The sequence below is a fragment of the Heptranchias perlo genome, chromosome 35, assembly GCF_035084215.1.
Source record: "Heptranchias perlo isolate sHepPer1 chromosome 35, sHepPer1.hap1, whole genome shotgun sequence".
In the NCBI taxonomy this organism is placed as follows: Eukaryota; Metazoa; Chordata; class Chondrichthyes; order Hexanchiformes; family Hexanchidae; genus Heptranchias; species Heptranchias perlo.
The window spans coordinates 6,923,343-6,939,956 of NC_090359.1; the positions used below are offsets into that span (position 1 = coordinate 6,923,343).

At 47.0% G+C, this 16,614-nt stretch overlaps 2 non-coding genes across 2 annotated transcripts; both read right to left on the reverse strand.

The window, feature by feature from the left end:
- Positions 1-5,768: 5,768 nt before the first annotated feature.
- On the reverse strand, positions 5,769-5,850 carry trnal-aag (transfer RNA leucine (anticodon AAG)). Its single transcript has one exon. It is a non-coding gene; the product is annotated as a tRNA-Leu (tRNA).
- An 8,988-nt stretch (positions 5,851-14,838) lies between these two features.
- trnaq-uug (transfer RNA glutamine (anticodon UUG)) lies at positions 14,839-14,910 on the reverse strand. Its single transcript has one exon. It is a non-coding gene; the product is annotated as a tRNA-Gln (tRNA).
- Between the last annotated feature and the right edge of the window lie 1,704 nt (positions 14,911-16,614).

A 16,614-nucleotide genomic window follows, 5' to 3' on the forward strand; every position in this document is an offset into this window, starting at 1 on the left:
CTTTTTAAGTAATGGTGTTACTTTAGCAGTTTTCCAATCTGCCGGCACCTTTGCCGAGTCCAGAGAATTTTGGAAAATTATTACCAAAGCATCCACAATCCCCACTGCCACTTTCCTCAAGGCCCTAGGATGTAAGCCATCAGGTCCAGGGGATTTATCCGCCTTGAGTCCCATTAATTTACTTAGTACCAATTCCTTAGTGATTTTAATCGTATTCAGCTCCTCCCCGCCGAGAGCCCCCTTTTGATCCAGTGTTGGGATATTCTTGGTGTCCTCTACCGTAAAGACTGAAACAAAATATTTGTTCAGCATTTTTGCCATCTCCATGTATCCCACCATTAATTTTCCGGTCTCATCCTCTACGTTTGCATGAGCCACCCTTTTTCTTTTTATATAACGATTGAAACTCTTGCGATCTGTTTTTATATTTTTTGCTAATTTATTTTCATAATCTATCGTCCCTTTCTTAATCAATCCTTTGGTTACTTTTTGCTGTCTTTTGAAGACTTCCCAATCTTCTGTCCTCCCACTAAGTTTGGCTACCTTATATGTCCTTGTTTTTAGTCGGATACTATCCTTAATTTCTTTACTCAGCCACGGATGGCTGTTATTTATTTTACACCCTTTTTTCCTCAGTGGAATATATTTTTTTGAAAGTTGTAAAATAACCCCTTAAATGAACACCACTGCTCATGTACCGTCTTACCCTTTAATCTATTTTCCCAGTCCACTTTAATCAATTCCGCTCTCATACCATCATAGTCTCCTTTATTCAAGCTCAGTACGCTTGTTTGAGAACCAACCTTCTCACCCTCGAATTGGAAATGGAATGTTACCATGTTATGGTCACTCATTCCAAGGGGATCCTTAACTAGGACATTATTAATTAATCCTAGCTCATTACACAGGACCAGGTCCAAGGTTGCTTGCCCCCTTGTAGGGTCAGTAACATACTGCTCAAGAAATCCATCCCTAATACACTCAATAAACTCTTCCTCAAGCCTGCCCTGCCCAATTAGACTTGTCCAGTTAATATGATGGTTAAAATCCCCCATAATTATAGCTGTTCCATTATTACTTGCCCCGACTATTTCCTGATTAATACTTCTTCCAGCAGAGTTGCAACTATTCGGAGGCCTATTTACTACGCCCACTAGTTTTCTTTTCCCCTTATTATTCATTATCTCTACCCAAACTGTTTCATTGTCCTGATCCTTTGTCCCAATATCATTTCTCTGTGATACAGTGATTTCTTCCTTTATTAACATAGCCACCCCACCTGCCCTTCCATCCTGCCTGTCTTTCCTGATAGTCAAATACCCTGGCATATTTAATTCCCAGTTGTTGTCACCCTCCAGCCATGTTTCTGTAATGGCCACAAGATCATACCCAAATGCAGTTATTTGTGCCGTTAACTCATCCATTTTGTCACGAATGCTCCATGTATTCAGATAAAGAACTTTCAAATATGTTTTGTTACACTTTGTTTCTGCTTGTTCCTTTTTTAACACTTTACCTTTTACTCCATACCTTCTGTCCCTTTCCTCTGTCTCCCTGCTCAGGTTCCAACCCCCTGCCACAGCTTTGATGCTGGGTTAATCGCCTTACGCCTTCTAGTTTTTATTTTATCTGTCGTGCCTAAAGTACACTTTCTTTCCGCTGCTCTCCGCTTTTCCCTTTCACTTGTTCTTGAACAACTGTTTGTACTATTTGTATTGTAAATTTCCCCTGGGTCTTCCCCTCTCTTGCTGCTCTCAACTTTATTCTCTTCTGACTCCCCGCTCAGGTTCCCATGCCCCTGCCACTCTAGTTTAAACCTTCCCCAACAGCACCAGCAAACAGCCCCGCGAGTACATTGGTCCCGGTCCTGCTCGGGTGTAACCCGTCACGCTTGCAGAGGTCCCACCTTCCCCAGAACCGGTCCAAATGTCCCAGGAATCTAAATCTCTCCCTCCTACGCCATCCCTGCAGCCACGCATTCATGCTGTCGATTCTCCTGTTTCTCTTCTCACTGGCACGTGGCACCGGCAATAAACCTGAGATCACAACCTTTGAAGTCCTGCTTTTTAATTTATCTCCTAACTCCTTACATTCACCTTGCAAGACCTCATCCCTTCTTTTACAAATGTCGTTGGTACCAATATGGACCACGACTACTGTCTGTTCACCCTCCCCCTCCAGAATGACCTGCAGCCGCTCCGTGACATCCTTGACCCGAGCACCAGGGAGGCAACATACCATCCTTGTGTCACGTTTGCCGCCTCAGAAAAGCCTATCTGTTCCCCTTACAATTGAATCCCCAATCACTATAGCCCTGCCACTCTTCTTCCTCCCATCCTGTTGCATCTCCTGTACTTGCATGGAAAGGTGCTGTGGGAGGAGGGCGGGTTTTGGGGGTGATGGAAGAGTGGACCAGCGTGTCGAGGAGAGAGCAGTCACTTGAGAATGTTGAAAGGGGAGTGGAGGGGACGATGTGTTTGGTGGTGGGATTGTGCTGCAGGTGGTTGAAATGGGGGAGGATGGTATGTTGAATGTGGAGGCTGGTGGTGTGGAAAGGAAGGACAAGAGGAACCCTATCATTGTTCTGGGAGGGAGAGGGTGAGGGCAGAAGTGGAGGAACTGGGACGGACACGGTCAAGGGCCTGTTAACTTGAGTGGAGGGGAATTATCGGTAGATGAAAAAGGAAGATATTTCGGAAGCACTGGTTTGGAAGGTGGCATCGTGAGAACAGATGTGAAGGAGACGGAGAAACTGGGAGAAGGGAAAAGAGCCCTTACAGGAAGCGGGGTTGGAGGATGTGTAATCAAGGTAGCTGTGAGGGTCGGTGGGCTTATAGTTGACATTGGTTGACAGCCTATCCCTGGAAATGTAGATCGAGAAGTCGAGGAAGGGAAGGGACGATTCGGAGATGGACCGTGTGAAGGCGAGGGAAGGGTGGAAATTGGAAGCAATCTTCATGACATTTCCCTGTTCGGGGTTAGAGCAGGAAACGGCATTGAAACAGTCATCAATGCACCAGAAAAAGAGGTGAGGGAGGGGACCTGAGTCGGACTGGAACAAATGATGTTCCTCATATCCAACAAAAACAGGAAGGCATAGCTAGGACCCATAGAGGAGCCCATAGCAACACCATTTATTTGGAGGAAATGAGTGGAGTCAAAGGAGACGTTGTTCAACGTAAGAACAAGTTCAGCCAGGCGGAAGGTGGTGGTGGATGGGGATCGGCTGGGCCTTCGTTTAAGGAAAAGGCCTGGGGCCCACAGGCCGTCCTGGTGAGAGGTGGATGTGCAGACGGACTGGACGTCCATGGTAAAAAGGAGAAAGTTAGGTCTCGGGAAAATAAACTGTTTAAGTGGTGGAGGGTGTCGGAAGAGTCGCGGGTTTTGGGACTGTGAGGTTGGAGGCCGTGGGTGGAAGATCTCCAGAGGAGATGAGGACAGTGAAGGTCTGGGAAACTATGGCTTGGTGTTCGGTGGTGGGATCACGGTCCAGGGGAAGGTAAGAGGAGGTATCAGAGAGTTGGCGTTCAGCCTCCGCAAGGGAGAGGTCTGTTCGCCTCATAACGATAACAGCGACACCCTTGTCAGCAGGTTTAATGACAATGTCAGGGTTGGACCTGAGAGAACGGAGTGCTGCAAGTTCAGAGGGAAGTAGATCATAGTAAATGAGGGGAGCAGAGAAATTGACACTGCCGATGTATTGCCGGCAGTTCCCAATGATAAGATCAAGTGAGGGGAAGAGGATAGAGGGAGGGGTCCAGGTGCACCGAGAATTGTGGAGATGGGAGCAAGGGTCCGCTGTGCGGAGGGAAGACTCCTGGCCAAAGAAATGGGCGCGGATGTGAAGGCCACCGAAGAAGAGCTCAGCATAATATCTTGCTCGAAACTCATTGAGTTGGGGCGTATGAGGATGACGCAGAGGCTTTGACTGAGGACTGACGTTCGGTTTCAGAGAGGGGAAGATTAGAGGGAAGAATGAAAATACGACAAAGAGATTGGAGGGAGGGATCGGGTCAGAGGAAAGTGAAGGGGAAGAAGAATTGGGAGGGGTGTGAATCGCATGTTCGTCGGAATAGACTGGAGGAGTGGAGAGAAAATAGAGACGGAATAGGAAGAAATTGGTTCCGTGGGACAAGAACAGGGTGAGACAATGGATCTACCAGGCCAGTCCTGTTTGTAGATCTTAGGAAGGAGGTAGAACTGGGCTGTGCAGGGTTTGGGGACTGTGAGGTTGGAGGCCGTGGGTGGAAGATCTCCAGAGGAGATGAGGACAGTGACGGTCTGGGAAACTATGGCTTGATGTTCGGTGGTGGGATCACGGTCCAGGGGAAGGTAAGAGGAGGTTTCAGAGAGTTGGCGTTCAGCCTCCGCAAGGGAGAGGTCTGTTCGCCTCGTAACGATAACAGCGACACCCTTGTCAGCAGGTTTAATGACAATGTCAGGGTTGGACCTGAGAGAACGGAATGCTGCAAGTTCAGAGGGAAGTAGATCATAGTGAGTGAGGGGAGCAGAGAAATTGAGACTGCCGATTTATCACCTGCAGTTCCCAATGATAAGATCAAGTGAGGGTAAGAGGATAGAGGGAGGGGTCCAGGTGCACCGAGAATTCTGGAGATGGGAGCAAGGGTCCGCTGTGCGGAGGGAAGACTCCTGGCCAAAGAAATGGGCGCGGATGTGAAGGCCACCGAAGAAGAGCTCAGCATAATATCTTGATCGAAACTCATTGAGGTGGGGGCGTATGAGGATGACGCAGAGGCATTTACTGAGGACTGACGTTCAGTTTCAGAGAGGGGAAGATCAGATGGAAGAATGAAAATACGACAATGAGATTGGAGGGAGGGATGGGGTCAGAGGAAAGTGAAGGGGAAGAAGAATCAGGAGGGGTGTGAATCGCATGTTTCAACAGAACTATTAAGATCAAGGCGGAACACTTCCGATCTGACTGCGCCGCCCCAACTTGCCAAATGTGCACCTCTCAACCGCCACTCGCAGCTCTGTCGCGCTGCCCGTCGGTCACGCAACTCAACTGCTGAAAGAAAAAAGCGAAAAACCATCAAAACAAAAACCAGTTCTTCAGTTACCATCACCTGGATCACAAGATTCGACAAGTAAAATTCGTAAAGAATCGGGCGGCTGTCTTTCCCGAGGCCAATCCTGCTTTCGTCGTGTTTGTCTGTCGAGCGGTCACGCAGATCGAAATGTATCGACCGGTTTCATGGCGCAAATGAACATTGGTGCGAATCGCACATCTGCCCAAAAGAAACAGCGGTCGTCGCAGAGCAAAATTAAAAACGTGAGACCATGAAAGTGAATGTTAGAGTCGGTAATGTGTCGGAAAGCTTCCATGAAATGGAAGGAAGAAAGAAAAGGAGGCCTATTGACTGTGGAAGGAAGAAAAAGTGGGGACAACAGGGGAGTTTGAACTGTGGAGCATCAAGTCCAGGCATGTGAGAGTGCTGGATTTGAAGGAATGGATCGGTTTTCGCCAGCAACAAAAAATATTTTTTCTTGTGAAAAAGATTGATTTCTGGCTGCATTATATCAGTGTATGGAGCAGAGAACAGAAGAGGGAAACGAAACTATCGCATAGCTCGTATTCAAACCGAACTGACTGCGACCACAACGCAGAGGATGGACCAGAATACGATCAAGGCGACGCGCATCAGGTGGGGCAGTCATGCCCGAACAACAGCAATGTCGCGCCCGGTGCTGCTTGGAAAAGAAGGATGTTTGGTGATGAGGAAAAAAATAGCAAGCACTTTACACGCTGGCAGCGGTGGGATTCGAACCCACGCCCCCGAAGAGACTGGAGCCTTAATCCAGCGCCTTAGACCGCTCGGCCACGCTACCACCTGTCAAAGCTCTGCCTTCAGAATCTGATATCTGGTGATTGAAATGTGGTTTTCTTGCATTTTGACCTTTGAGTCGAGGATTTTCCATTGAACGAATCAAATAAATGGGCTTTCTGAGCAATATTCATGCCACGAGGTGGCCGAGTGTTTGAGGTGATGGATTCTTAATCCATTGTGCTCTGCACGCATGGTTTTGAATCTCATCCGCGCCATTATTGCATTTACCGTTTGATGCATCGGTTCCTTCCTGAAATTCAACCAGATGTCTTGGGCCTCGCTCCAATCCGAAGCCACGGTGGATGAATTTTGCATTGCTCGCTGATCTCTGCTCAAATCAGCATGGTCCTGATTGGTGCACGGAGGTGTTGCGAGTGTTCGATGTGAAGAACGTGAAGCATCAAGAAAGTGCACAATGACGCCCCGGTAAAGCGAGTATCTGTGCACAGATAATAACTGACCTGCTGAGTGTTGCCAGCAGTTTCTGGATTTATTTTTGAGCTTTCACTATAGCCGTTTTCCTGACAACTTGAAACTTTACTCAAGGGCGCAGCTTCAAGCACAACTTTCTTGAGCTCTACTCACACACAACATCGCTCTTTACTTTCCGACACACTCGCTTTAAAATCTGACTTATCCGCACACAGCTTCCTGCGCCACGAAAATTTGAAACACCTTTCGCTCTTGGCCTGCAATCGCTCCTTTTTCGCCACAGGCGCTCTTTACATTTATCCTCTACTCGATTCAATCCCATGTTTAAACAGAACTATTAAGATCAAGGCGGAATACTTCCGATCTTCCTGGGCAGCCCCAACTTACGAAATGTGCACCCCTCAACCGCCAATCGCAGCTCTGGAGCGCTGCCCGTCGGTCACGCAACTCAACTGCTGAAAGAAAAAATCCAAAAAGCATCAAAACAAAATCCAGTTCTTCAGTTACCATCACCTGGATCACAAGATTCGACAAGTAAAATTCGTGAACAATCGGGCGGCTGTCTTTCCAGAGGCCAGACCTGCTTTCATCGTGTTTGTCTGTCGAGCGGTCACGCAGATCGAAATGTATCGACTGGTTTCAAGGCGCAAATGAACATTGGTGCGAATCGGACATCTGCCCAATAGAAACAGTGGTCACAGCAGAACAAATTGAAACGCGTGAGGTCATGAAAGTGAATGCTGGAGTCGGCAATGTCGCAGGAAAGTTTCCATGAAGTGGAAGGAAGAAAGGAAAGGCGGCATATTGGCTGTGGAAGGAAGAAAAAGTGGGGAAAACAGGCCAGTTTGAACTGTGGAGCATCAAGTACAGGCATGTGAGAGTGCTGGATTTGAAGGAATGGTTAGGTTTTTGCCAGCAACAAAAAATATTTCTTTTTTGTGCAAAAGATTGATTTCTTGCTGCATTCTATTAGTGTATGTGGTAGAGAACAAAAGAGGTAATCGAAACTATACTGTAGCTCGTATTCAAACCGAACAAACTGCGACCTCAACGCAGAGCATGGACGAGGATACGATCAAGGCGAAGCGCATCAGGTGGGGCAGTCATGCCCGAACAACAGCAATGTCGCGCCCGGTGCTGCTTGGAAAAGAAGGATGTTTGGTGATGAGGAAAAAACAGCAAACACTTTACACGCTGGCAGCGGTGGGATTCGAACACACGCCCCCGAAGAGACTGGAGCCTTAATCCAGCGTCCTAGACCGCTCGGCCACGCTACCACCTGTCAAAGCTCTGACTTCAGAATCTGATATCTGGTGATTGAAATGTGGTTTTCTTGCATTTTGACCTTTGAGTCGAGGATTTTCCATTGAACGAATCAAATAAATGGGCTTTCTGAGCAATATTCATGCGACGAGGTGGCCGAGTGTTTGAGGTGATGGATTCCTAATCCATTGTGCTCTGCACGCATGGTTTTGTATCTCATCCGCGCCATTATTGCATTTACCGTTTGATGTGTCGCTTCCTTCCTGAAATTCAACCAGATGTCTTGGGCCTCGCTCCAATCCGAAGCCACGGTGGATGAATTTTGCATTGCTCGCTGATCTCTGCTCAAATCAGCAAGGAAAAATTGGTGCACGGAGGTGTTGCGAGTGTAAGATGTGAATAACGTGAAGGATCAAGAAAGTGCACAATGACGCCCCGGTAAAGCGAGTATCTGTCCACAGATAATACCTGACCTGCTGAGTGTTGCCAGCAGTTTCTGGATTTATTTTTGAGCTTTTACTATAGCCGTTTTCCTGACAACTTGAAACTTTACTCAAGGGCGCAGCTTCAAGCACAACTTTCTTGAGCTCTACTCACACACAACATCGCTCTTTACTTTCCGACACACTCGCTTTAAAATCTGGCTTATCCGCACACAGCTTCCTGCGCCACGAAAATTTGAAACACCTTTCGCTCTTGGCCTGCAATCGCTCCTTTTTCGCCACAGGCGCTCTTTACATTTATCCTCTACTCGATTCAATCCCATGTTTAAACGGAACTATTAAGATCAACGCGGAATACTTCCGATCTTCCTGGGCCACCCCAACTTGCCAAATGTGCACCTCTCAACCGCCACTCGCAGCTCTGTAGCGCTGCCCGTCGGTCACGCAACTCAACTGCTGAAAGAAAAAATCCAAAAAGCATCAAAACAAAATTTAGTTCTTCAGTTACCATCACCTGAATCACAAGATTCGACAAGTAAAATTCGTGAACAATCGGGCGGCTGTCTTTCCAGAGGCCAGCCCTGCTTTCATCGTGTTTGTCTGTCGAGCGGTCACGCAGATCGAAATGTGTCGACTGGTTTCAAGGCGCAAATGAAAATTGGTGCGAATCGGACATCTGCCCAATAGAAACAGTGGTCACAGCAGAACAAATTTCAACGCGTGAGATCATGAAAGTGAATGCTGGAGTCGGCAATGCCGCAGGATAGTTTCCATGAAGTGGAAGGAAGAAAGGAAAGGCGGCATATTGGCTGTGGAAGGAAGAAAAAGTGGGGAAAACAGGCCAGTTTGAACTGTGGAGCATCAAGTACAGGCATGTGAGAGTGCTGGATTTGAAGGAATGGTTAGGTTTTTGCCAGCAACAAAAAATATTTCTTTTTTGTGCAAAAGATTGATTTCTTGCTGCATTCTATTAGTGTCTGTGGTAGAGAAGAAAAGAGGTAATCGAAACTATACTGTAGCTCGTATTGAAACCGAACAAACTGCGACCTCAACGAGGATACGATCAAGGCGAAGCGCATCAGGTGGGGCAGTCATGCCCGAACAACAGCAATGTCGCGCCCGGTGCTGATTGGAAAAGAAGGATGTTTGGTGATGAGGAAAAAATGGCAAGCACTTTACACGTTGGCATTTAAACCACGCCCCCAAAGGTACAAGAGCCTTCATCCAGCGCCTTGGACCGCTCGGCCACGGTACCAGCTATCAAAGCTCTGCCTTCAGAATCTGATATCTGGTGATTGAAATGTGGTTTTCTTGCATTTTGACCTTTGCGTCGAGGATTTTCCATTGAACGAATGGAATGAATGGGCTTTCTGAGCAATATTCATGCGACGAGGTGGCCGAGTGTTTGAGGTGATGGATTCCTAATCCATTGTGCTCTGCACGCATGGTTTTGTATCTCATCCGCGCCATTATTGCATTTACCGTTTGATGTGTTGTTTCCTTCCTGAAATTCAACCAGAAGTCTTGGGCCTCGCTCCAATCCGAAGCCACGGTGGATGAATTTTGCATTGCTCGCGAGTATCTGACGCGTATCTGTCCACAGATAATACCTGACCTGCTGAGTGTTGCCAGCAGTTTCTGGATTTATTTTTGAGCTTTCACTGTAGCCGTTTTCCTGACAACCTGAAACTTTCCTCAAGGGCGCAGCTTCAAGCACAACTTTCTTGTGCTCTTCGCACACACAACATCGCTCTTTACTTTCCGACACACGTTTTAAAATCTGCCCAATCCTCACACAGTGTCGTGCAGCACAATAATTTGAAAGACTTTCGCTCATGGCCTGTCATCGCTCCTTTTTCGCCACAGGCGCTCTTTACATTTATCCTCTACTCGATTCAATCCCATGTTTAAACGGAACTATTAAGATCAACGCGGAATACTTCCGATCTTCCTGGGCCACCCCAACTTGCCAAATGTGCACCTCTCAACCGCCACTCGCAGCTCTGTAGCGCTGCCCGTCGGTCACGCAACTCAACTGCTGAAAGAAAAAATCCAAAAAGCATCAAAACAAAATTTAGTTCTTCAGTTACCATCACCTGAATCACAAGATTCGACAAGTAAAATTCGTGAACAATCGGGCGGCTGTCTTTCCAGAGGCCAGCCCTGCTTTCATCGTGTTTGTCTGTCGAGCGGTCACGCAGATCGAAATGTGTCGACTGGTTTCAAGGCGCAAATGAAAATTGGTGCGAATCGGACATCTGCCCAATAGAAACAGTGGTCACAGCAGAACAAATTTCAACGCGTGAGATCATGAAAGTGAATGCTGGAGTCGGCAATGCCGCAGGATAGTTTCCATGAAGTGGAAGGAAGAAAGGAAAGGCGGCATATTGGCTGTGGAAGGAAGAAAAAGTGGGGAAAACAGGCCAGTTTGAACTGTGGAGCATCAAGTACAGGCATGTGAGAGTGCTGGATTTGAAGGAATGGTTAGGTTTTTGCCAGCAACAAAAAATATTTCTTTTTTGTGCAAAAGATTGATTTCTTGCTGCATTCTATTAGTGTCTGTGGTAGAGAAGAAAAGAGGTAATCGAAACTATACTGTAGCTCGTATTGAAACCGAACAAACTGCGACCTCAACGAGGATACGATCAAGGCGAAGCGCATCAGGTGGGGCAGTCATGCCCGAACAACAGCAATGTCGCGCCCGGTGCTGATTGGAAAAGAAGGATGTTTGGTGATGAGGAAAAAATGGCAAGCACTTTACACGTTGGCATTTAAACCACGCCCCCAAAGGTACAAGAGCCTTCATCCAGCGCCTTGGACCGCTCGGCCACGGTACCAGCTATCAAAGCTCTGCCTTCAGAATCTGATATCTGGTGATTGAAATGTGGTTTTCTTGCATTTTGACCTTTGCGTCGAGGATTTTCCATTGAACGAATGGAATGAATGGGCTTTCTGAGCAATATTCATGCGACGAGGTGGCCGAGTGTTTGAGGTGATGGATTCCTAATCCATTGTGCTCTGCACGCATGGTTTTGTATCTCATCCGCGCCATTATTGCATTTACCGTTTGATGTGTTGTTTCCTTCCTGAAATTCAACCAGAAGTCTTGGGCCTCGCTCCAATCCGAAGCCACGGTGGATGAATTTTGCATTGCTCGCGAGTATCTGACGCGTATCTGTCCACAGATAATACCTGACCTGCTGAGTGTTGCCAGCAGTTTCTGGATTTATTTTTGAGCTTTCACTGTAGCCGTTTTCCTGACAACCTGAAACTTTCCTCAAGGGCGCAGCTTCAAGCACAACTTTCTTGTGCTCTTCGCACACACAACATCGCACTTTACTTTCCTACACACGTTTTAAAATCTGCCCAATCCTCACACAGTGTCGTGCAGCACAATAATTTGAAAGACTTTCGCTCATGGCCTGTCATCGCTCCTTTTTCGCCATAAGCTCTCTTTACATTTATCCTCTACTTGATTCAATCGCATGTTTGAACAGAACTATTAAGACCAAGGCGGAACACTTCCGATCTTGCTGCGCCGACTCAACTTGCCAAATGTGCACCTATCAACCGCCATTCACAGCTCTGCAGCGCTGCCCGTCTGTCACGCAACTCAACTGCTGAAAGAAACAAGCCAAAAGCTTCAAAACAAAAACCAGTTCTTCAGTGACCATCACCTGGATCACAAGATTCGACAAGTAACTTTTGGACTGAATCCGATTGAAACAACTGGAACCTAATTGATTGAGGCAGCAACTTCATACCAGCAGTGAGTGGATTCCAGCTGCATTTTGTTTTTTCGTCCTGCAGTTTCAAACAAAGGAACCAAAAACATAACAATCTCCACCAAAATTCGAACTCGGTTCGCTAGATTCAGAATTTAATGTGTTTCACTTTACACCATGGAACCCATTCATGAAAATATGCCGCAACCTCCATCCAAAGACACATCACTCTTTTCTCAGCACGGCCATGTCGCTGCATCACTGACTGTTGCTGAACCTCTCCCATCAGCAAAACTGCAAGAAGTGGACAATTCCAAACTGCCACTTTGACTCGGCCCGTTCTCATCGATACCTTCAGCTTCCACCCTTTCCCTTCTGCTTCGTTCCGAAGCTCTGCGAATCACACAGCTGCTCGTCAAACCCATTGCTTCCCTCGTGACTGTTTCTGTTTCAATCTGCTCAGCGCAGATTCTGCTCCTATTACAATCTTGCCGGATAATCTGTGAATAAATATTGCAAGGCACTGATGCATGAACATTGGCGTAAAATAAAATGCAAACTTTGCCCGAGGACACGATCCAAGCAATGCCTGCATTTCAAGAGTCAGTGCTTTGAATTTCGACATGTTTGCCTGCTGAATGCAGATTGCAAAGAAAAATTCAGCAAACACCATTCTTTGGTGCAGTGACGCGCAGCGTTGCACATGAAGCAACTTTCTCTTCTGAAGATTTGGGAAAGCAAAAGATAGGCTGAGCTGAGAGACTCATAGAAAGGTTACAGCACGGAAGGAGGCCGATCGATACATTGAGTCCTGCCAACTCTGTGCAAAAGCAATGCAGCCAATCCCACTTCCTCGCCCTGTCCCCGTGGCCCAGCACATGTTTTCCTTTCAAGTATTTTTCAGTTCCCCTTTGAAAGCCACGATTGAATCTGCCTCCACCACGCCCCCTGGCAGTGCATTCCTGATCCGAACCACTCACTGACGAAAAAAGCTTTTTCCTCAAGTCAGCTTTGGTTCTTTTGCCAGTCACCGAAATCGATGTCCTCTGGTTCTTGACACTTCCGCCAATGGGAAAAGTTTGTCTCCATCTATTCTGTCAACACCGCTCATGATTTTAAATACCTCTCTCAAATCTCCTCTCAATCTTCTCTGTTCCAAGAAGAACAACCCCAGCTTCTCCAGTCTATCCACGTAACTAAAGTCCCTCATCCCTGGAATCATTCTCGTTCATCTTTTCTGCACCCTCTCTTAGGCCTTCACATTTTTCCAAAAGTGCGGTGACCAGAATTGGACACAATACTCCAGTTGTGGTCGAACTCATGTTTTATAAAGGTTCATCATGAATTACGTGCTTTCGTACTCTATGCCTCTATTTATAAAGCCCAGGATCCCGTCTGCTTTTCTGAACCGCTTTCTCAGCCTGCCTCGCTACATTCAACGATTTGTGCACATAAACCACCAGATCTCTCTTTTCCAGCACCCCTCTTCGATTTGAGCACTCTAATTTATGTTGCTTCTCCTCCTTCTTCCGACCAAGGTGTATCACCTTGCATTTTTCTGGGTGAAATACCTATATCCACTTGCAGTCTATCACTATCCTCCTCACTGTTCACTATACTTCCAAGATTTGTCTCATCTGCAAATTTGGAAATTGTGCCCTGTACACCCAAGTCCAAGTCATTAATAAATGTCAAAAGCGGCAGTGGTGCGATTACCGACCTGTGGGGAACATTACTGTACACCTCCTTCCAATCCGAAAAACAACCGATCATCAATCCTCTCTGGTTCCTGTTACTGAGGCAATTTTGTATCCATGTTGCCACTGCTCCTTTTATTCTATGGGTATCAATCTTGATGACAAGCCTATTATGAGGCAATTTATCAAACGCCTTTTGAAAGTTAAAAAACACCACATTAATCGCATTGCCCTCATCAACCCACTCCGTTGCCTCATCAAAAACTCTATCAAGTTAGTTCAATACGATTTGCTTTGAACAAAAGGCCAAATTTATACAAGGAGCTCGAGCCTCATTGATTGAGGTTCCACCGAAATTTGAATTCGGATCGCTGGATTCAAAATACAGAATGCTCACCATTACACCATCAAACCCATTTATTAAAACAGGCGGCCACCTTCCTTCAAAGATACTGGGCTCGTTTATCAGCATCGCCATGGCGCTGCATCGTTGACTGCACGAGGGCACTGGCAAACCTCTGCCATAAAAAAAACTGCAAGCCCTGGTCAATCCCAACCTGCCACTTCGGCTCCGCCCTTTCTCATCCAGACGTTCAGCTTCCCCACTTTACCCTTTGATAAGTGTCGATGCTTTGCCAATCACACAGCTGCTGTCAAATCCATCGCTTCGCTCGTTGCTGCTTCTGTTTCACACTGCTCAGCGCAGCTCGTCTTGTTGGATAATCAGTGCATAAACATTGCAAGGCACTGATGCATGAAGTTCGGTGTAAAAAGAAAAGAGCTCGATCCTCACGGATTGAAGCTGCGATATCCCCACCAACAGGGATTGGATTTCAAGTGCGTTTGACTTATTCTGCCCTAAACTTGCAAACGAATCGGACAAAATTCGAGGTTTAAATTTGGATCGCTGGAGCCCAAGTCCAGAAGGCTCAACATTGCACGATGGAATCCAACTGATTACTTCTGCCGGCACCCACCAGTCAAAGACACTTGGCTCTTTTCTTAGCACTGCCATAATGCCATATCACTGACACCTCGAGGCTACCGACAAACCTCTCCCATCAGCAAAACTGCAACTTCTTGCAAAGAAAATGTAAACTTTGCCCGAGGACATGATCCAAGCAATGCCTGCCTTTCAAGAAACAATGCTTTGAATTTCCACATGCTTGACTGCTGAATGCAGATTACAAAGAATAGCTCAGCAAACACCATTCTTTGGTGAAGTGAAACTTAGCATCAAAGAAAAAACAACTTTTTCTTCTGCTGACTTGGGAAAGCAAAAGTCCGGTTGAGCTTTTGAACTGAAATCGATAGAAGCAACTGAAACGTCATTGATTGAGGCAGCAAATTCCGAACAGCAGGGAGTGCATTCCAGCTGCGTTTTGTTTTTGCGCCCTGCAGTTGCAAACGAATGGGACAAAAACAAATCAGATTCCACCGAGATTCGAACTCAGATCGCTGGATTCAAAGTCCAGAGTGCGCACCATTACACCATGGAACCCATTCCGTAAGAAATGTCGCACCCTCCATCCAAAGATACTTGGCTCTTTTCCAGAACTCGGGGACGTCGTCGATAAATTGGAGCCAGCGCTTTCAGGAGTGAAGTTGGCAACAAATCTGCACGAAAACGTTTGGTTAAGGTAGGCTCTTTCTTCTGCAAATGACAGTTAATGCTAGCGCCATTGTTAATTTTAAATCTGTGATTTGGAGATGCAGTTGATGGACTGGGGTTGACAAACGTGAGGAATCTTACAACACCAGGTTTTCGTCCAACTGTTTTATTTGAAAATCACAAGCTTTCGGAGGCTTTCTCATTCGTCAGGTGAGCGAGTATGGGATTCCATGGAAGGTTACCGTATTTACAGTCAGAGAACAATACCTGGTGATTACAGATAATCTTTCCAACTGCCCGTTGTCAAGGCAATCAAAGTGTTGAGACAGAGTGATGTGACCTGCAGCACGACCGAATACACAAACGGCCAGAACAAAAGACAGATAGAGAGAGAGAAACATCCGAAAGGAAGAGAAAGACAGAGAATGAACCGTTGTGTTAAAAACAGATAACTTTCTTTCGCTGGTGGAGTTACCTGTAGCGTGACATGAACACAAGATCCCGGTTGAGGCCGTCCTCATGGGTGCGGAAATTGGCTATCAATTTCTGTTCGACGATTTTGCGTTGTTGTGTGTCGCGAAGCCCGCCTTGGAGAATGCTTACCCAAAGATCGGTGGCTGAATGTCCTTGACTGCTGAAGTGTTCCCCGACTGGGAGTGAACCGTCCTGTCTGGCGACTGTTGCGCGGTGTCCGTTCATCCGTTGTCGCAGTGTCTGCATGGTCTCGCCAATGTACCATGCTCTGGGGCATCCTTTCCTGCAACGTATGAGGTAAACAACGTTGGCCGAGACACAGGAGTATGAACCATGTACCTGGTGGGTGGTGTCCTCTCGTGTGATGGTGGTATCTGTGTCGATGATCTGGCATGTCTTGCAGAGGTTACCGTGGCAGGGTTGTGTGGTGTCGTGGACGCTGTTCTCCTGTAAGCTGGGTAATTTGCTGCGAACGATGGTCTGTTTGAGGTTGGGTGGCTGTTTGAAGGCGAATAGTGGAGGTGTGGGGATGGCCTTAGCGAAGTGTCCGTCGTCATCGATGACATGTTGAAGCCTGCGGAGAACATGGCCAAGTTTCTCCGCTCCGGGGAAGTACTGGACGACGAAGGGTACTCTGTTGGTTGCGTCCCGTTGTAGTCTTCTGAGGAAGTGTCTGCGATTTTTCGCTGTGGCCCGTCGGAACTGTCGATCGACGAGTCGAGCGTCATATCCCGTTCTTACGAGGGCGTCTTTCAGCATCTGTAGGTGTCCGTCGCGTTCCTCCTCGTCTGAGCAGATCCTGTGTATTCGCAGGGCCTGTCCATAGGGGATGGCATCTTTGACGTGGTTAGGGTGGGAGCTGGAAAAGTGGAGCATCGTGAGGTTGTCCGTGGGCTTGCGTTAGAGTGAGGTGCTGAGGTGCCCGTCTTTGATGGAGATTCGTGTGTCCAAGAAAGAAACCGATTCTGAGGAGTGGTCCATGGTGTGCTTGATGGTGGGATGGAACTTGTTGATGTTATCGTGTCCTCTCTTCAGTGATTCTTCGCCATGGGTCCATAGGAAGAAAATGTCATCGATGTATCTGGTGTATAGCGTTGGTTGGAGGTCCTGTGCAGTGAA